Consider the following 21834-nt stretch of genomic DNA (forward strand, 5'->3'; position numbering starts at 1 on the left):
CTCTTTTCCATATTTCTCCTAGTAGAAAGCAATTTGGGGGGGGGTGGAATGCAGTGGGGGATGGTGGGGGCAGACGTGTAATTAAACAGGGGCCGTCTGACCAGAATTCCTATACCTTTTAATGGGGTATTTGATTAATCCTTTTCACAGGCACCATTATTCATGGCTTGATGGAATCTCATTTTATAGCTCTTAATACATGGACCCAATTTATCCACATCACATTGTATTCTAATACTTGTCATCCAAGTTATTAGCTATCTCCTTCTCAGTGGAAAATCATCAGCAAGTTTGATTAGCTTATTCCCCGGGGATGGTAGGGGAGATAAGAACAGGCACAGCACAATATGACCCCGGTGGTTCTGCATCCTCAAAAGGAGACTGCCACACAGAATGCATCTGTGGAGTCAGGGTGGCCGGAATAAACATCTGCCCCATGGCAGATCTCTCCAGGGGACCCAGGAGCCTTAGCCACAAAGGGCTGACTGCTGTTGCCCCTAGAGGGACTGAGCCATCATCCTCAGTGGGATCATTTTAATAAAAAATAGTGGGGTTCCTCCCTCTCCTGCTTCCCAACCCCCCCCACCATGCCCTCCCTGAGAGGCACAGCCCAGAAACTCCTCCTTACTCCAGGACACCACGTCTGCCTTCAATCCCTCCGTCCCTTCTGGGAACCATCTAGAAGGAAATGCCCAGTGCTGTGTGTTGCTCTCTTTCCAGCACAGAGTTGGCTCTAAACAGATTTGTCTTCCTCTTCTCTGGAACCAAATCTGAGCCTTGGGACTCACAAGTGGCTTCAGTCCTTTCTAAGCAAAGTCACCCCTTGGCCTGAAAGAGGGAAGGGCCTGCAAGACCCCCATACAGCCTGCAATCCCCCTTCCCCAACCCAGCCACCTCTCTTCAGTCCAATCAGGCCAAACCCTGTGCCCCCTGTGGCCGAGGCCCCTTCATCTTCACACCAGAGCCCTATCTCCTATCGATTACCCTTGTGCTTTTCTGAGCCCGGCAAGAGGAGGATGGAAAAGGCTTACTCTTTGCGGTTACGCTCTTCCCTTCCAAAGGCGGAGCCCAATTCCCTTCCCTGCGTGTGTGGGCTGGACTTAGAGACTCATTTCTAATGAACAGAATAAAGCGCAAGTGACAGTGTGTCACTTCTGAGACTCGGTCACAAAAGGCATTTGGACTTCCTCCCTCTGTTGGGGTGTTGGCTTTAGGGGAAGCCAACTGCTATGCTGTGAGCAGCTCTCTGGGGAGGCCGAGGAACCGAGGCCTCCAGCCACCAGCCACGTGAGTGAGCCTCTGGGCGTGGGCCCCCCAGCCGCAGTTAAGCCTTCAGATGACAGCTTGACTGCAACCTCCCGAGAGGCTCTGAGCCAGCACCACACAGCCAAGCTGCTCCCAAACCTCTGCCCCGTGGAAACTGTGCAAGACAGTAAGTATTTGTTTCCTGTTTTAAGCTGCTAAGTGTTGGGGTCATTTCTTATGCAGTGATAGGTCACTCACACACTCCCTACCTCAGGGGAGGCCTTGGTCGCCTGCTCCTTTTCAGTTCCTTTCTTAGGTTCCACTTCATCTCCTCTCTCTGTTCAGGGAGTCTGGTACCCTACTGACCCGTTCCTCTGCGTCCACTCCGTCCTCACAGTGTCAAGGACTCTTTCCTCAGGAGGGGATCTGGGGGAGGGGGAAGCCCCAGGGCCTGGCTTTGGAGTTGCAGCTCCTCGCCTGCCATGCACAGTGACCTCTGGCATTAGCAGAGTCACTTTTTTTTTTGCAGAGGGCAGTCGTCCTCGGGCCATGAGGCTGCCTCTTGTTTCTGAATCTCAGGGCCCAGTGACTTCGGCCAGGCCCACAGCCAGCATAAAAAGACTTTGCAAACAACACGCTCCCTTTTGTGTCATATGCTCAGCTCCTGTACCCTTTTTGCTCCTCTGCAGTTTCTGCAAAAGGTCATGTCTCGTTTCAGCTTTGCAATTAAGTGCATCTGACACTAGGTGGGGAATCCAAAACCAAATGAGACGCAATCTGGCTTCGGTGTTGCAAGGTGCGCCACCGTGCTCCGCCCCTTCCCAGCTGTGTCTTGCCAGCACAGGCAGCATCACCACGGAGGTGGCAATGTGAATCTCACTTCTCTCGTAGTTACACAGGGGGCAAAATGTAGTTTTTGACTATTAAAAACCAAAAATCCAGGTTGCTTTTCCATCTGGTCAAATCCTAGTGATTCTTACAAAATTGATCTCAGTTTGATGGAGCAAGGTCAAACAGCAGTGGGCCTAGGCAGTGGAGCGGACCCCAAAGCATTCTCGATGTGTAGTCCCCAGGCCAACGGCATCAGCATCGTCTGGGGAATTGTTAGAAATGCACATTCTTGGGCACCAACCCAGACCTACTGAATCAGAAACTTAGTGGGGGGCAGGGAGTGTTAGGGGAAGCAACTGTGTTTTATTTAACAAGCTCTCCAGGGGATCCTGATGCATGGCTACAGGCTGAGTATCACTGATTTAAAGGACTAAACATCTAAACCATTCATTCATACGACACTGACTGGATGCCTACTATTAATATTTGCCAGGCACTGTGAACTCTGGGGCAATGCAGAGGAATGCCTTCCTTGAGAATTCACAATCCTCCCTACCTTGCTTTATTACAAAGCTCGGAAAGAGCACAGGAATCGTAAGACACTAATCCAAGGAATGGAAATCATTCTTTATATGTAACTTTTCAATGGACAGGAGGCACAACAATTTTTTTTTTTTCGAGGAATGATCATACTCTCAAAATAGTAACCTTTCTAAAGTAAGTAAATGTGTGGGTTTAATATATCATGTACAGCTGGCTCCGGCTTTTAAGCTAAAAAAAAAAAAAAAAAAGACGTGACTCTACCATGAATGAAATGCAGAATTATTTCAAAGATTCACTTAGGTATGTGTCTGTTTTAATGAACAAACCATTCTGTTTCACCATCTTCCATGAAGTATGAGTTTCTCCCCTCTTTTTCCATAAGCCTAAATAAGTCATAACAGCTAATATGTATTGTGTGCTTCCCATGGCTGGGCCTGGGATATCTCTGTATTCATTAACTCCCTCAATCCTTCCCTGATCCTATAAGCAGATGTATTAGTAGCAAACACACACAGTGAATACATGAAGAATGGAGTGTGGAAGAGGCAGGAAAAGCAAGTCAGACTCATCTCTTAAACCTAGGCAAATTACCCTCCTGTGCTGTGCTCTCAGCCCCATTGGGTCATTTTGCTTCTTATTAAAGCTACTGATTAATTGGGAAAACATAAAAGGAAATACCACCCTCCCGTAAAAGGTTTCTAGTATGAAACCACTGGCTAAAGCTTGAATTGGGGGATTTATTTTTAAATTTAAAGTTCATGCTAGATTTCTCCAATACCATAGATCTGCTGTCCCCAAGCCCTGGGCCGCGGTCTATGGTGGTACTGATCCGTGGCCTGTTAGAAAACGAAGCTGCATGTTACGGCCTGAGCTCTGCGCCCCTGAGCTTCTCCATGCCTGCCCTGCCCCCTGCCATCCGTGGAAAAATTGTCTTCCATGAAACCGACCCCTGGTGCCAAAAAGGTTGGGAACTATTGCCAGAGATATTGAAGAGCTGGCTATAAACTTCTCATGGTCACCAGCATTAGTGGCCTATGTAAGAATCTGGTCAATGATTGACAGATCCTGCTTTGAGAAGATGCTCCACATTTTCTCAGGGTGTCTCAATGTTGCTCAACGACTTACTGTAACACCATCGGGGCAGATGATTTTACTGTGGTTGGGATGAACTTGAATTGATCCAGCCAAGCCTGGGCCCTGTGACTGCGGATGCCCAGTTAATCTAGCAGCTGTGGGGATGAAGGATGTGAACTACAGCCACAGAAGAAATCAAAGCTGTCTGGCCAGATCAGAAACACACTCAGCCCCTTGGTACAGGCACGAGGCCTGCCCTGGCTAGCTGAGCTCACTCGCCGCACAGGCCTATCCTTCATTTACAGGAGTGCCACGGGTCATCCACGTGTTGGCAACTAGATCAGGAGGCCTCTTCTGCCTATTGCATCCTTGGGAATAACCTGGTGGCTTTAGGCATACATAACCAAGAAATCCAAAATCCATGTGGGTTGTGTAGAAAACCCTGCAGGTATCTTTCAAGCCACATCTAGAGCATGCACCTCGAGGGGAACTGAAATGCGTCTGCCTTTCCCAATGACTTCCTGGAATCAAGGCTTTTTAGAACACAAAGTCCAACTTCTATTTATTGTTAATTCAGTGATGCTTATTGGCTTTTGCTGAGACATTGATTTGATTAGTAGCATTCTGTGGAACTACAGACACGAGATGTTGAGCTCACAAATGTGTGATTCATTTCAGGATTTTGAAATGAGAAATGCACCTATCAACGGCACACTGGAGGCTGGGAGATTCTGAGAAAGCATTTCATGCATATAAATGACACATATGATGAAAAAAATTTGTTTACGGTTACAATCCCGAAGCCAGGGACCACCCCGCTGTGCTCTCCACCCTCGAGAAGTGACGGCTCCACGGGAAACCGCTGGGATTAGACACTCCTGCGTTTGGACACCCATATGCCGCCTCATTTATCTACCTGTGACAGGGACAGTGCTGGAAGAGAATCAAAAGATGACAAATTGCTTCTGGTTTTAAAGGAGCTGTTCGGGCTGGGTGTACGCCCAGGGGGAACCAGGTTTCGTGCCAGGAGCCATCACTTCGGCCCGTTCTAAGGCCACATTTTGGCAAACACCAACCAGCAGATGATTGCTGTCTCCTTTCACCAGAGGATTTAAAGACGCTCGCTCTGAAAGCCTGAAATCCAGTCTTTCTGGAGACGTGTGCAGCAGAGCAGACCTGCCCACACACTGCAGTGAGGCAGGATGGCGGGCTGAAGCGAGGGTTCCAGATGACAAGGATCTCTCCCATGTCGAGGCAGACAGATAACAGGGAGTGATTTTTGCGGGATTCCGGAGTAGGGAGAGTACAGTATCCGCAGATGACTCTGGCAAAGACTGACTTGTGTGAGATAAGCAGACAAAAATTTCTAGGATGCTGGTGACTGGAATCTGCTTTTGTGAACACAGCAGCCCCCAAGCTTCCAACTTCCCTGGGGGCGGGAAGGAGGCACATTGGGAAGTTTAAGAGGGTCCGCCTGAGCCAAACCTAGCCCTCTACCACCCCTCTGTTCACCAGACAGTGGTCCAGCCAGGGGCCAAGGCTGGTTAGCACTCCAGCTATGACCCTTGCTGCTTTCCAACTGACACTGCGTCTCTGTGAATGACTATGTCAACCCACTCAGTCCTCTGGAGATGAGCTGTCCTCAACCAATCCAGTTTGTGTTTCTTCTCTGCCACGTGCTGGAATTCACAAGGCCAGACAAGTCCTCACCATACTATGCACACAGATGCCAGGCGTTCTTCTGCGTGTTGTGGTCCTGTTTGCTTATTTTACCCTCCTGACCACCTCTGAGACAGGGACTACTAGTATTCCCATTTTGTAGATGAGGAAACCGAGGCACAGAGAGAGGAGGGATTGGTTGAAGGTCACAAAGCACGTAAGTGGCAGAGCCAAGGTCAAGCCCAGACAGCTTGCTTCCAGGGCCTGGCTCTTTCAGAACCACTCTGCCGTGTTGCTCCTAGCACACTCATGCACACACAGCGGCTGCAGCCCACGTGGGCACTGGCTCGCTCGGGCCTTCCTCCTCCTCCAGCCCACCCCTCTGGAATCCCGTGGGTGCCCGTGGCTGGAGTGCAGAGCCTGCATTGTGAAAAGACAGAGGCTCCTCTCCAACACCCTTGTTTGTTTCTAAATTCAGGCCAGGCATCCAAACATTTATTTTGTGCCTGTTTGTTTTGAACATTCCACCATGTTGCCTGAGACGCTTCATAGATGGTCCCTCTGTTCTCCTTCTCAGCCGAGCACCTGGCCCCCTCCCTTCACACCTCTCGTCTCTAGCAACACTCTTCTTGCCAGTGACTGATGTTCCCCGTCTAACCTCATTACACATTTCAGCTAAAAACACCTATTTTTCACATGGCAGTGAGTCATATTTATAACACGAGTTACATGCCAAGGTATTTTCAAATTTATCACTTCTAAGAATAACCTTGGTGTATAATCACCAGACCCATACCACAGATGGGCAAACAGAGGCAGGAGGTCACAGCAAGGTTGCAAAGGAGTCCCAAATTGCAAGGTCTCCTGAGCCACTTACATACAATTCTCTTTCCAGCTTGCTTCCTCTCAACTCCTGTTCAACGAACTTATCTGTGGTCTGGGAATGGAAGATGTTATCAGAATCAAGCTGATAACTGTGTCTGTGCTCCAGCTCTCAGAATACTAACAAGCAACTCTAAGCTTCAGTGGCGGGGACATCAATGCTTAGCTTTCTGCCAAAACCCATTCTCATTAGTAGGTTTATATGCATGAAACACACACTTGGAGTTTTTGGTTTGCACAGTTCTTTCATCATCCCTTGTAACTAATCAGAATGCTGGATGGATTTATTCTCATGCAGAACACACCAACTGCCTTAGATGTCTGCTGAAATGACCGTAACTTTTGTTCTGATGGAGTCTTCTGGCCAGGAAATGAAAGGGTAGATCAGAACTTATAACCAGACTGAATAATCTTCCTTCAGAGTCAAAATGGTAATTGTAAGACTGGTTTTCAAATAGTTATTATAGAAAGCTCAGATCCCGTGTAAAGAAGATACAAAAAAGCTAGAGGATGTGTTCATTGCATGTAAGTCTCGAATTAGAAGCTGTAAATGCTGGAAATTTCAGAAAGGTAAATTTGCCTCTTATAGTGGGCACAGTTTTTGCTGACACTGTGCATTTTCCGCCCCCAACCCTGGTCTCTGTTCATGGAAAATGCACCGGAGGGAGAGTTAGGAGTCCTGAGCTGTAGCCTCAGCTCTGCCCCTGTCAGTTGTGTGGACTTAGGCAAGTTACCAAATTTCTTTGAGCCTCCAAATCTGTGAAAACAGTATCCACCAGTGAACTTTACTGAGTTGTTATGAAAATCAAAATGAGAGCTACAAGAGAGTGCTTCCTAAACAGCAAGATGCTGTAGAAATGTAAGGTTTCTATAGGTATATGATCAACCTTGAATGACAGTAGTGAGAACAGAAGGCTCTCAACTCTGTTTTCGAAGGAATGATCTTCCAGAGAGACACTGCTGGGAAGTGGCATTTAAGAGTGTGCCCACGGAAGACAGTTCACTATTTCGTGTGTTCACCATCTCTATCCATGTTAGTCTTTAACTCCTTATCCCATCACCTAGGCTGCGATCCCTGAACCCAGCCCAGTCCGCTGCCTATTAGGAACCGGACGGCACAGCAGGAGGTGAGCAGCAAGTGAAGCTTCATCTGTATTTACAGCCGCTACCCATCACCTGCATCACTGCATAAGCTCCACCTCCTGTCAGATCAGCAGGAGAATGAGATTCTCATAGGAGCATGAACTGCACCGTAAATTGTGCATAAGAGGGATCTGGGTTGCACACTCCTTATGCGAATCTAATGCCTGATGACCTGAGGTGGAGCTGAGGTGGTGATGCTAGCGGTGGGGAGTAGTTGCAAATACAGATTATCATTAGCAGAGAGGTCTGACTGCACAATAAATGTAAATGTGTTTGAATCATCCCAAAACCACCCCCCTTCACCCCATCTGTGGAAAAATTGTCTTCCATGAAACCAGTGCCTGGTGCCAAAAACGTTGGGGACTGCTGACCTAGGCAAAGCTTGGCACACACACCCTGGGTACTCCCAAACGTGAGACAAATCAAGGAATGCCGTCCTAAGGATTTTAGTCCCTCTGGCACAGAAAGTTTGTTGGGGGAAAGGAACTGAGGCTGAGAGGGGGAATTTCTGGAAGCCTGAGTGTGGGGTGACCAGAGGGCTCAGACCTAAGGGATTTCCTGGGACAAGAAGATCATTCTACCTGACTGTCCTATTTGCATATCCATTTTACCTCCTCCCAGCCAGCAGGGAATAAAGTATCTGAAGGGAAATCTGGTGGAAGGCAGATGTGTCTCTGAGTTCCTAAAGAGTGGATCCCTGGAGATTTATAGCCTGGCCATTTTCTTTTTCCTTTTTGCTCCCATTAGTTTCAGTAGCTGACACCATCTTCCCACCGTCAGGAATCCAACAGAATCACGCCCTTTCTGTTTTTCCTGCATCAGATTATCGCCTCTAAGACATTTCCCCGATCCTTGTCCGTGGCTTCCTGCCACCAGCTAAATCTTCTTCCAAACAGCTCGTGGCAGTCAGTGTGAAACTGCAGCCTTTACAGGACTTGCACTTGGAATTGTCATAAGTGCTTTGTGCAACAGTCACCAGAAACACACGTGCACTGCAGCATCGCTGCCTGGACCAAGATCTGACTGGTACACGTAGCAGGGAAACGACATTTTGGGCCAGCGAGGAGATGCGATCAGCGGGGGATTTCCCCTTTAAAAACTTACAGCAAAAGCCTGCCTGCGACAATTCAATATTCATAAATGGAAAGCAGAGATGGCATGTCTGTTCCGCCAAGAGCAATAGCTATTTATCACAGCAAAGGACTGAAATAGTTGTACGTACAATGCTTTCCCCGGTGCTGTAAATTACGGTATACAGAAGATTAAACTTAAGCCTAATGCTACCCCTGAGCTTCAACAGCTGAGTCCTATAAATGGATACCCGTTAAGAGGAGAGAATCTTTTTCCTGGTTACCACTTAAAAGTGTATCACTATTAAAAGCTTCTCTTAAACATAAATTACCAGGAAGCCCGCCCCTAGCTCTGGGTAGACTCTTCTTCGGCACACTAACTCACATGGGCGACATCTAACTGACACAGTGACAGACTCAGGACTTGAAGTATTTGCTGTGCGACCTCAAGATGGATGGCAGAGGCAGATGAGGCGGAGGGGCTTCACAGACCACCGAGGGAGCACTCACTTTCAGCCAGTCTGATCTGTGCCCCGTTGAGGGACAGAGAAACCTTTAGAATTAAAATGACCCTGAATTCCAAACCACTTCAAAAGAAAGTTTCTTCTGGTATCTGCTGTTCCGTGAAGTATCACAGAATCCTGACCTAGCTCTGAAACCCCAATTTCCCTAGCTAAATTTTATTCTCCAAGCACCTGCTCTCAAAGGGAGGTCTGTGGACCAAAAGCACCCAGCGTCACCCAGGAGCATGTTAGAAACAGAGACCTACTGGAGCAGAATCTGCATTTTATCACATTCTTGGAGGATGTGTATGCACGGTAAAGTCTGAGAATCAAGGGATAGGTAAGCAAGCAGGAGTCAGCAGGGAGAAGGAGCCCCAGATGTTCTCACTGAAGATTATGACAAATGACAAATCTGATTTATGAAAACAGGCCCTAGAAGGGGACCACAGGATTCTGATTTCTTCTTTGTCTAATTCTACTTCAGAATGCTTTCAGGAACCTGAGAGATTTTTATGAGCTGGGAGTGAAAGTATCACTCTGAATTTGAGAGATGCCCCAAAGCACCTTGGGGTGTAAAATGTAAAACAGTGAATTAGCAAAAAGTTCATGCTTTATAAATTAATCAGGGTGCCTCTAATCACCCTGTCAATCAGTAGGCTGAGAATGTACTGCCAGTGTTTTGGGCCATGATTTCAATTTTTTTGTTGTAATTACCAGCTGACTTTAAGTGAGTAAAGTATGCAAAGATCTTTGTGTTGTTTGAAAAGATAGAGATCTTGGATAACTTTAGTCTTTATTAGAAGAAAAATTATAGTTCAGTATGCATGTTAAAAACTTAATGGCAATTGCTAAATATATTTCAGAGATAAAATCCACTGAGGCCAAGCCAACACAAGGAAAAACGGGAAAAGGATAAGGAAAATTTTGCTAATCTAACAGAAGGCAGGAAAGGAGAATAAAGAAGCAAATAAAAAGCCAGGTAAATATAAATACAAATTAGAAGACAGAAATAAGTCCAAATATATAAAGTGATCACAATAAATGTAAATGGATAAAACTCACCTATTAAAAGACACTATCAGATTGGACTTTTTAAAAAGCCAGTTATATACTGCTTACAAGAGAGATATTTAAAACAAAATGATACAGAAAAGTTGAAAATAAAAGGTTGGAAAGAGATAAATGAGGTAATACATATTGACCAAAAGAAAATTAAATAGCCATATTAATCAGATAAAACAGAAGCCCAGGCAAGAGCATTAACAGGCACAAAGACACCACCACGAAAAAGACGTGACAGTTAAACTTATATGTACCCAACTGCACAGCCTCAAAATTGTAAAGCAAAAGCTGTCAGAGTTACAAAAGAGACTAATGTACTTACAACCATCATAAAAGATTTAAAACTGCCTTCTCAGAAATTACAGAACGAGCAGACAAAAAATGGAAAGGATATACAAGATTTGAACAAAATAATAAATATATGGAACCCCGTACACAAAAGAGATATTACATAAATTTTTCAATCACACATGATTTGAACAACAAAATAAACAATAAATATATGGAATCCTGCACACAAAAGAGAGATTATGTAAATTTTCCATTCACACACACGAGACATTTACAAAAACAGCTTGCATGATAACTAGTCACAAAGGAAGTTATCATAAGTTATAAAATGGATAACTTTAACATTCTCTGACCACCATAAATTAAACTAGAAATAAAAACTATAATAGTAAGGCCACCAGCTCACCACGCTTTACATCTGAAAACTAAAACCACGCTCCTAAATTACCCCTTGGCAGCGGTGTAATGTTTTTCTATGTGTGGCCTAGTTGCTAAGGGACCGGTTAATTTACATGACAGTTATCAGGGGTATCACAAGGAACAGGAAACTCCAGGACTGTTATAGCTTCATTATTTTGTACTTTGAACTAAACGCTACGCCAAAGGGAAGGTGAAGTACCTGACTCCCAGAAGAAAAGAAGGGATGTGCGTGGGTGAATTATGACCTAGTCGTAGGGCACTAGAAGCCACTCTTGGCACATTCCCCAGCCCGTGCCCTGTTCTGCCACACTATACCCATCTCTTTCTGCTCGCCAATGCTGGTTGGATGAAGAGACTGTCCTTGAAGTGCTCCTGGCACCTGGGAAAAGGTGCTATTCAATTGATGTGGCATCTTACAATTAATGGCATCCTGGAATTGAGAAAATACCGCAGTTAACAGTTTGCATGGGACCTTCTGCTTGCTCTTTCTGGGGCCATTCTGAGAATGAGGGGTGAAGGCTGCACAGGACACAGGGGAAAATACAGGTCTGTGTGTCTCAGGAGAAGAGAGTGCTTCCCCCAGAAGCCCCCCCAAACAAAACCAGAACCAGATGGGTGGTTCCTCCCCTGGACCGTGCTGCCAGCCCAATACAATTCCAGTGAATAACGAATATTCAGTGAATAGAACAAATATGAAAGACAAACCCCCAAACAACCTAACAAAGGATGGAACGCAGGATCACGGCAATACTGACCAAATTGCATTGATGACAGGTCTGCAAGTCCTGCAGACAAGTGCAGGTGGGGGAAGAAGTGGGAAAATAAAAGAGAGGACCACAGCTCCTCAGCCTGTGCGCTGGGCGCCGTGGAGGTCGAAACCGTCAGTGGTTTCTTGGCTCACGAACATTACAAGCCACAGAGTGGGGCAGCTCTGGGGAACCCCCTCTGCCTCCGGACCTCCCCACAGGCCTCCCAGCCCCTCCTTGCACGACCACCATCACCAGCACCCCCTTCGAAGAGCAGCTGAGGCAAAGGTTGGTGGCAAAGTCTGGACCCACAGGTTTGTCGTAAGAATATGACAAGTGCAGCTTCAGCTGAGAAAGTGGTAGAGGAGTTTTTAAAGACCTACTGTCCAGTCCCTGCCTCCTTAAATGTACTGGTGAACCTGATTCCCATACTTGGAGATAGGGTCACCACCAGGACGACACCCCAGAGCTGACAGTAATGTGAGTGAGAAATTAGGGGGTCAGTCAGGGCCCGTGGCCTTCTGAGTAATGGGGATGTGGTGGGGCTTTTGGTCAAGAAGGTTACGTGTGGGCTGGGAGCACCCACTTACAGAGACGGGCAGGAAACCACAGCCACCTCGCAAACTAACCTGCGCTCGTCTTAGAGAAAGGCATCACTGGGGAAGGCTTGGGAATTTGAAGACATAATTCAAGGGGAGAAAAGCAAAGTATCTATGATGCTAACAAATAAACAAATAAATAACAGGGTTAGTCAGAAACCAAATCTTGGACAGAAATCTGTAGTTCTAGCATTGTAAAGCAAATTTTTTTTCCTCTGGAAAAAAATATCATTCATTGCATGTGAAGTGGGATTCATCACCGTGGAATCATTTACGCTCATTCATTCCCCTCAATTCCCATTTTCCCTGGGTGTGTCTACCCCCCACGGGTCTCCTACGCAGCACTCCCCAGTTCACACTCAGTTGTCAGGAGCGCCTGGCCCCGGCAAGACAGCAAAGGTCCTGCGTAAACTGTAAACCACAGTATTTCCTCGGGTGCAGGATGCCAGAAATTGTGAGATGCCACATCAATTCTGCAGCACCTTTTTCCAGGGGGAAAAAAGAGGAAACCTGCCATAGTAACTATACTTAAGATGAGAAGGGGCATTTAGAGACACGGGGCTTGGAGGCTTCTTTAGGGATCTGTGGCATCCCCGGGACAGGCCTGCCCATGGGTTTCCAGTGTGTCATTTCTGGAGGTAACTCTCCGTGAGCCCTGACAAAGAGCTAAGGATCAGCTTCTCTGAGAGAACACTCTGAGAGCCCTACCAGAAGGAAAACTGTGCCGGCGAGTGTTGCAGCTTAGGCAGGAGTTAGGTCCTAGCGTCTGGGTGTCAGGTGAAATCGTGTACAATCAAAACTACCCACGAACACCCTTGTCCTTAGAAAGTGCAGTGCACATGGTTTGGGGCATAGCGGACTCTCCCCACGGCCAGTGTCTCCTCTAGGGTTGGAAAAGATCTTTGTTTCTCTGTTCAGACACTGGATGAAGCTGTGTCTAGGGCCGCATTAGTAGGAAAAAAGTGCATTTTTGTTGTTGTTGTCCAGTGCATGTTGCTGGATTCAGATAAGGGCGATGTGACTCCAGCACGAAATAGATGCGTTTTTGTTTTGACTCTGAGACCTCTTGGTGCTTGAACGTGCTTGTCGCCGCGGTGAGGCTCCGGGAGGGGAGTCTGGCACAGGTTCCCAAGCGTATGTGTCCACCTGAATGCAGTTCTCGGTGTTGACTCACTGTCACAGAGAAGGAACACTGTTTGGGAGATGCCGCTCTGCTCGTCGCAGGCTCACTGCTCGGGATGGGGAGAATTCCAACATTACCTTTGCAATCAGCGCCGGCAACGTTCTTCACTCGGATTTAAATAAAGCGATGACTGTTACCCGAATTCTCCTCGGTTGACACAGCTCCGAGGAATGGAGGGGAGCAGCTCGTGCAGCAGGGACAAGCCAGCGATGAGTCAGAAGCCGGGTCACGTTCCAGTGAGAACCCTCCAGAAATCAGCTGTGGTCGGGGATCAAAGCGGCAGCCTTCCCGCCACTCACGGAGGAGGGCTGTCCCCTGCACCAGCCTTTCCAACTGGGTCTCAGCAGAGGGGTTATTCTCTCAAGCAGCCAGATCTTCTAAGGGAATGTACTCGCTTACATGTGGGATTTGGCTTATTCACAACTGCAGGCCAATTTTCCTTCCTTGTTGGCTTCCTCCCTCCTTTCTCCAATACTCATTTTTAAAAAAAGTATACTGTGGACCAACTTTTTAGATCCTACACTCACCGTGGGCTAACTCGGGGAATCTAATGGTGAGCATGACAGGGCTCCTGGCTCCGTGGGACTCCTAGTCTGGGGTGTGTGTGAGAGAGAGGAAGGGAAGATGGATAAGCACGTATGTATTGGCAATAGCCATCACGTATGCTACTATTGCTGAAGTAGCAGGTGCCAAGAGCACTTGGATTTGGGATTGCAGTGGTCCTTCCTTCTGCCTCTCTGTCCACCTGTTTATCTCAAACACTTCTGGGTGTCTACCAGAAGTCAGGAAACGTGCTTCCTGCTGAGACTCAGGGATGCCTAATGCACAGTCCCAGCTCTGAGACGCTCACTGCCTGGTGTTCCCAGGTAACTCTGCTGCATAGCAACTGGTGCTACAGGATGAGAGGATGCAGGCGGCCAAGGTGCCAGCTCACAATTTGGTCAGGTGGCAGCTGAGCTTGGCACAAATGCTGATAAAACACATAGGGCACTGCTGGCCTAAACAGAAGTCTATTGGTGATGTAAAAATGAAGTCACCTGCACTTGGAAAAAGTCCCAATGCACAACTAAAATTGTCTATTTTCAATCAGCTATTGTTAAGGTCAAGGACAACCTTCAGGGGGCAATCTAGCAACCTCTTCTCTATCCTCCTCTTACTCAACTTCTTGGCATTTGACATGACCTATGAAATGCTTTCTTCTCCTGGCTTCCATGTCATCATCCTCTGCTGTTCTTGCTGCCAAATCACTGGCCCTTTCCCTTCAACCTAACCCTAAATAAATGCTGACTCCTCCCTTTCCCAATCTAATCCACTCTAATCTGTCAGCAAATTCTGTTGGCTACATTTCCAAAATGGATCTCAAGTTTATCCTTGTCTCTCCATCTCCACGGCTACCACCATGACCTATTATCGCTGTGTGTTAGCCCCTACCATGTCTCCCAGGCTCTCCTGCAGCCAGAGTGAGCTTCTGGAAACATAAACCAGATTATGTCTCTCCCTCATTCAACACCCTCTGGGGTCTTCCCGTACCCCCACCCCCCCCCCACTCCCCCACCCCCACCCTCCGAACAAAACACAACCTTCGGACTCTGGCCTGCAAGACTCTGCAGTTCTGGTCCCTGCCCACTTCTCTGAAGACCTCAAACATGTCTCACTTGTTTTTGCTCTTGCTGTACTCTCTGCTGGGACACTCTTGTGCCAACTGTTCATCTGGTTTGATTGTGCATTTGTTTATATGATTTAACCTACCAGAATGTAAGCCCCAAGAGAGCCAGGCCTTTACCTGTCTTGTTCACCACTGTATCTGCAGCATTAGAATAATGCCAGGCATACAGTAGGTGTTAAATAAATATTTTTCAGATACATCAATTAATCAAAACCACATGACTGAAGAATGTAATACAAGAGACTCAATCTTCAAGAAACAGGCTTTTTCAATTAAAAATGAATTCAATAATCCTAAGGTTATGAAGATCCTATTAATCTATCTCTAAATTCTAGCTGAACCATTATATCTGTTATGCGCTTATTGTAATATTTCTACTCAATTCACAGAAACACGTAGGAAAAAAGGAACTCCATTGAATATGAAGGAAATTATCTACTGTTCATGGGTCTCACTTGGATCTCTACTGTTCATGGATCTGTCATTTGTTGGAGAAAAACAAGAAACTACAGGCAGAACTTACGGGAGAATGTACGTGGTACCCACTCCACTCCTTCTACAAGCTTCCTTCTTTTTACTTTCAGACAGTTAAAGGTCTATTTCAAACTCTGTGGTTAAAGCTCTAAACACATTCATTATTATTGATTTTTTCCTTCCTTCCCCGTGTTCCCTGAAACTTGTGCCCAAGTTCTTCACCTACGCCAATAAGCAGACAAGATCAGTGGTAGAGGTTAAAATGGTGAGAAAGAGAAATGAAGCTCACCTGCCTCCAAGCCCTTGTCATTTACTTTCTAGCATCTTTCAGGAGAGGAAAACGACCTTTCTGCATCAAAGTTTAGTTACGGTTTTGCAGGGAGCTTGAGATGCAAACACGCAACTGATACAGTGGTCAAGGCACTCTGGCGTCAGACATTAGACTCCTGGTTCTGCCCCTTACATCAGCCTGATCTTGAACAAATTTCTTAAATCCTCCAAGTCTCCCTTTCCTTGAGTGTGAGATAAGGATAATGCAACCATAGCTCCTTAGGGCGATGACAGGATTAAATAACACATAAAATGCTTAGCACACAATAAGTGCTCAATAAGCATGTTGACATTTTTGCTATTGCTACTTTTATATTCCATTAGCAGAGTGAAGAGAAAAGCCAGGGTTTGGGACCAGGTCAAACTGCTACGCTCTGGACCCAGCATTAATTCAAATTTGAGGAATAGTAAGTTCAAAATATAAAAATTTCAAGTGGAGAAAACCATAGGTCTACTTAGTTCTCCCAGTGGTAATGCTTGGTTTAGGGATAATTATTTCTAATCACTTACTCTGTCATTTCCATCCTCTGGGATGTCCTTAGGATCTATCATAAGGATTTGCTTAGGATCTATTGTGTAACTACACTTTACCAGGGATGAGGGAAGAATGAAATAAGAAGAAACAAGAGCAGACATTGTTTCTGATCATAAGGAACCCAAAGGATATATCAATACCAGGAGTTAATTCTGACTGTGGCATACATTGATCAAATTAAAGTTAAAAAAAAATCCTACTAACAAGATAAAGTTTGCACAGATTCACATGTCCTTGCCAAGTCTTATTAATTAATGCTGTCAGACTTGACAAAGAATACGTTTATGAGACCAAGTTCCTTTAATTGTTTTATACTTCTCTGGTGTAAAAAAAAAATCTAATCTTATAAAAGATAACTCACAATAACAACAAAAAATTTTTATGTCAGCAAACAAATCCAACTTAATTGATAAAAAAAAAAAAAACAAAAAAAAAAAACCACCCAAGCCTCGCACCATGGCAATCAACACTTTCAGAAAGGAAGTCCTGGCAGGATAATTAGCTGGTGAGGATACCCCTGAGATCTGCAAGCCCAGGGGCACTGACATCGGGAGGGACTAACTTTCTCTAGGGCTGAGAAGCACAAATGGCTTGTCTCTTCCTCAACCACAGGTCACCTGGAGATAGACAAAATAAAAAGAATAATCGCAGGAAACCTCATTAATTAGGCTCCCATGTGTAGCACTGCTGGGATATGCTACAACCGGTACCCAACCAGTGTTGGCATCTGGATGTGCACAGAAGGATGAGGTGCCAGCCAGGACACGCCATGCCTTGCTCCAGGAGTGAGTCTCCATCACTCATTTATTTTTCTGCTCAGTCTCTCTGCTTTAGCTCACAGTTCATTAAATTCTACTGCATCACCATCAACATGCAAAACAGCTACTTGAAGGGCATTCAAAAATATAATCAGAAAAGGGAATAAAAAAATCCTCTCTGAGAAAGAGAGAAAAAATGTAATCCTCTCTTGTCCATTGAATGACATCAAGTTTCTTTCGTTCTAAATCTTTTTTTTTTTTTAAGTAGCAGTGACATCCAAGGATTATCTCTGATGGGCGGGTGGGGTGTAGAGCCACAAGGCTCTCTGCTTAGAGGACCTGCACCAAATGGGCTAACAAATTCTGTAGGATCTGTGTACATGAATCTATTATTTCTTTTGCCATTTTTTTTTTAAATTTTGAAGTGGAAAGGACCGCAACTTTCTGAACTTCTGTAAGAGAACTTGTTTCATGCTTTGCATATGCTTGAGCTGGGGAGATCATTTTGCTGACCAGCTCTGTGCAACTTTCTACATGTGGCTGTGGAAGTTATTTCTGGGCACAAACACATATTTTACTTTGCAAAAAAATTCAAATACAGAAAAGCACAGAATATAATATGACAAATGGGGCATGTTATATTTTACAGCAGTGGTTCTCAACTGGGGGCAATTTTGTTCCCTAGGGGATATTAGCAAAGCCTGGACACGTTCTTGGTTGTCAAGTCTTGGGGTGGGGTGGGGGCTGTTATTGGTATCTAGAGGTAGCCGCCAGGGAAGCTGATCAACATACTATAATAATATATAGGGCAGGTCCCACAACAAAGAATTACGTAGCCCAAGAGGTCAAGAGTGCCCTGCTGAGAACTCCTGCTTTATAATAGTTATGTAAATATATTAGAAGGACAGAAAAAAAAAAATCACACTGCTTTCATTTAGACAAATCATACAATTTCATAAATGTTCAGCCCTGTTAAAACTACGGCTGGGCAAGGTGGCTCATGCCTGTAATTCCAGCACTCTGGGAAGCTGAGGTGGGAGGATTGCTTGAGGCCAGGAGTTCGAGATCAGCCTGGACAGCATAGCAAGACTCCATCTCTAACAAAAAAAAAAAATTAGCCAAGCTTCGTGGTGCACATCTGTAGTTCTAGCTACTCAAGAGGCTGAGGTGGGAGGATTGCTTGAGCCCAGGAGTTTGAGGTTACAGTGAGCTATGATCACACCACTGGACTCCAGACTGGGTGACAGAGTGAGACCCTGTCTCTAAAAGAAAAAAAAAAAAACCCAAACTACAACTTGGATCTACCTATCATTTTTTCTTTAATTACAATATTCCAAATTGATTAAAAATACACAATTACTAAAAAATAATAAAACATTTTTTTCCGTTAGAGGCACCTCGCACCTCCTTGTTTTTGCCTTACATACGCGCCTGTGCTCACATATGGAGAATGCCCCTCCCCGCTGGCCCCAGTTTCCTGTTGGAAGAAATGGTAACAGCACCCCCTCTGGGCTGAGATCAGGACCCTCCACAGCACTGACACAAGAGGAAGAGTCACGAATGTCCCTCTCCGCTGTAATCACAAGTGAAAACTCTTTGGAAAAGATTTCATTATAAATCTCTGTAGTTTATCACCCTGTTAAATTAGATAATATGACATTTATTTATTTATTTATTTATTTTCTTTTTTTAAAAAATCTGTAACACTTCAAAACAAAGTTTTGCTTTTTTTAAAAGCAAACTTTATCCTACCACTTGCTTTCTAGATGCAAGTTCCTTTAATCATCAAGACAACCTTATGAGATAAACTACTGTCCCCATTTTAAGAATAAGGAAACAAAAGCAGGGAGGCAAAGTCACCTGCCCAAGGTCACACAGCTAATAAGAGGTAGAGCTGGAAATGGAACCCAAGCAGGCGGATCCTAGAGAGTCAGGATCCCCTAAGCTGTCACTTCATGTCAACATAGGAGGCCACAACTTGGGATAGACAGCTGCAAGGGACAGAGATGCCTGTGGGGTGGAATCGGGACTCCCAAAGGGAGCCTTTTGGTTTCTCTTTCCCCCTTTCTATAAACATCCCTAAATAACCTTATCAACTCACCTAGGAAACTTTAGAAACAAACTAATCCCTTGAAATGCTAGATCTCCTGGGTAGAGGCTGACAAAGCATCTGAAAGGCCCTTGGCATTGACTTTCTGAGAAACAGACCCAGGGAGGCCGACACAGGTGGGCTGGCTCAGGACGTGCTCCCAGAGCACCTCCACCTCTGTGCCACGGAGAGGGCCTCCCTGACGGCGGCCACACCATCTGGGACGCCAGCCTGGGGCACAACGTCAGGAGGGGAAGGACCGTGGTCAGTCCTGGGAGGGGGCTTCACATCACCGTGTACGGCGCCACGGCAGAGGCTGGATGGCCTCAGTGGGGAACCCCGAGAGATACTGGACTAACTGGAGCTTCACGACATTTCCAAAAGAGCCAACCTTGGGGCCTACTGTGAATGGAAACCAATATTTGTAAAGCCGAATCCTCAGGACTCCCGGCAAATGTAATTACAGTCAGGCCGACATGTCTTGCCTCGAGAGTGTGGGAAGCTAAGGATGAATCACAGGCGAAAGTCCGCAGGCTGACCTCGGAGTGCACGTCCTCCGAGACGGGAAGAAAGGACGACAGGAAGCACTTGACTGAATTGGTTTTCCCATTTTTCATAAGAAACATCCAACTTAATAAAAAATAGCCACACTTTACTGACAATAATAGCTATTCTTTCTTTATTTCCTTCCCATGTGCCAGGAAACTATACATACTTTGTCCCTCACGGGTAACACTGCCAGGCAGGAACTGTCATCCTTATTCTACAGATGTGGAAAATGAGGCTCCGAAAGGTCACGTGATTAGCCCAAGGTCACACAGCTAGTCAATGTTCATCAGGATTCTAACCTGCATCTCTGTTTGACTTCAAAATTCACGGTTTCCATCATGATATTCTATTTTTCACACTGCTACTGCGGTATTATGATATAATAAGAAATATATATTTGTTCCTCATCCCCAGTTCCTGGCACAAAGCTCCTAAAATCGTTGTCATCTCCTGAGTGGTAGGGGTGATAGGAACATCTTTCAATATATTTGGTTTTAGACCCCAGTTTCCTGACACAAGAACATCTAGGGCCCTCGGAATCTCTGGAGGGAGTGTCTTTCTGTATGCTAATGAGATGACTGGTAGCTGAGGTCCCCAGGTGGTTTCAGGAGGGGTGCTGGTTGCCAGAAAGACTAGGACATGATTAGAGGATTAGAACTCTCAGCCCCACCTGACTTGGGCTGGAGACTGAGTCAATCACCAACGGCCAGTGGTTTATTTAATTAATCATGTATACATAATGGACCTCCAAAGAAACCCCTAAAGCAGCGGTCCCCAACCTTTTTGGCACCAGGGACTGGTTTCATGGAAGACAATTTTTCCATGGACCAGGGGGATGGGGTGGTGGTGGGGTGGAGCTCAGGCAGTGATGTGTGGCCCATTTCCTAACAGGCCACGGACCAGTACAAGGCCGTGGCCGTGGGGTTGAGGACTGCAGCCCTAAAGGATGGAGTTTGGAGACATTCCAGGTTTGTGAACCCAACTCTATGGGGACAGAAGCTCCTGCATTAGGATCTCACCCTAGGTATCTCTGGCAGTTCATCGGTATCCTTTATAATGTCCTTTATGATACACCAGTCAATGTAAGCAAAGTGCTCCCCTGAGTTCTATGAGTCATTATAGCAAATACTGAACCTGATGAGGGGGTTGTGAAACCCCTGACTTTTAGCCAAGTTAGACAGAAGTGTGGGTAACCCGGGGACCCATTATTTGTGATCGGCATCTGAAGTGGGAAGCAGTTTTGTGGGCTGATCTTTAACCTGCGGGGTCTGCGCTAACTCTGAGTAGCACTAACTCTGGGTAGCTAGTGTCAGAGTTGAATTAAACTGAAGGACACCCATCTGGTGCATGCAGAGAATTCCCTTGGTATGGAAAGCCCACACATTTGGTGTCAGAAGTGTTGAGTAAGAAACGGTTTTCCTTTAACTACCAATTTCTAAAGTCCCCACAAGTCACTGCGTAAATACACACACACACACACACACACACACACACACTTTTTTCAATTTAACTTAAATGACCGGTACATCAAGATCTTGAATGCTGCCGTGCACCCATGATGAACTCATTTTCTGAAAGCCGGGAACACAGGATTGAAAAGGTACATTCTCAGGTCTGAAAAGGTCCTAGAAGCTGAGTCAGATAACTGCGTGGCAGAAGGTGGGACTTGGCACAGGAGAACAGAGTTCTGTGGATATTAGGGGGGAAGATCTCATCCAGCTGGGGGCAGTGGGGAACGCCATGGAGAGAAGGGAGGAGGAAATGAACCCTAAGCCTCACACCAGCCATACTGGCCCAACAACCCCATGAGCAGGCAGAGTACCCATTTTACAGACAAAGAAACTGAGGTGAAAAGAGAGATGAGGTGACCTGCCCAAGGTCATACAGTTAATCACGTGAATCACTCTGCCCGACTCCAAAACCCATGTTCTCTCCTCTACATCAACAAACTTCAAATCACGTTCTATGGAGCCCTGGTGGGTGGGGGTGGGGGAAAGTCAGGAGAAGGCCAGGTAGGCGGGGCTTGACTCCACCAGAGTTTTAACCCCAACAGCTCTGCTTTCCATATATACTTATAGATTGGGACTCTACATGAGATTCCATTTGAAAACAAGTCCTGCAGCTAACCAAACCAAGGTTGAACCCATGTATAACGATGTGCTCCCCAGTAAGTGAATGGGTT

General features: G+C 45.9%; 1 protein-coding gene across 3 annotated transcripts in view; it reads right to left on the bottom strand.

Moving 5' to 3' along the window:
• ATXN7L1 (ataxin 7 like 1) overlaps window positions 1-21834 on the bottom strand; it is a 226426-nt gene that overhangs the window by 122385 nt on the left and 82207 nt on the right. The window lies entirely within an intron of this gene.

The sequence above is a fragment of the Eulemur rufifrons genome, chromosome 29, assembly GCF_041146395.1.
Source record: "Eulemur rufifrons isolate Redbay chromosome 29, OSU_ERuf_1, whole genome shotgun sequence".
Taxonomy (NCBI): domain Eukaryota; kingdom Metazoa; phylum Chordata; class Mammalia; order Primates; family Lemuridae; genus Eulemur; species Eulemur rufifrons.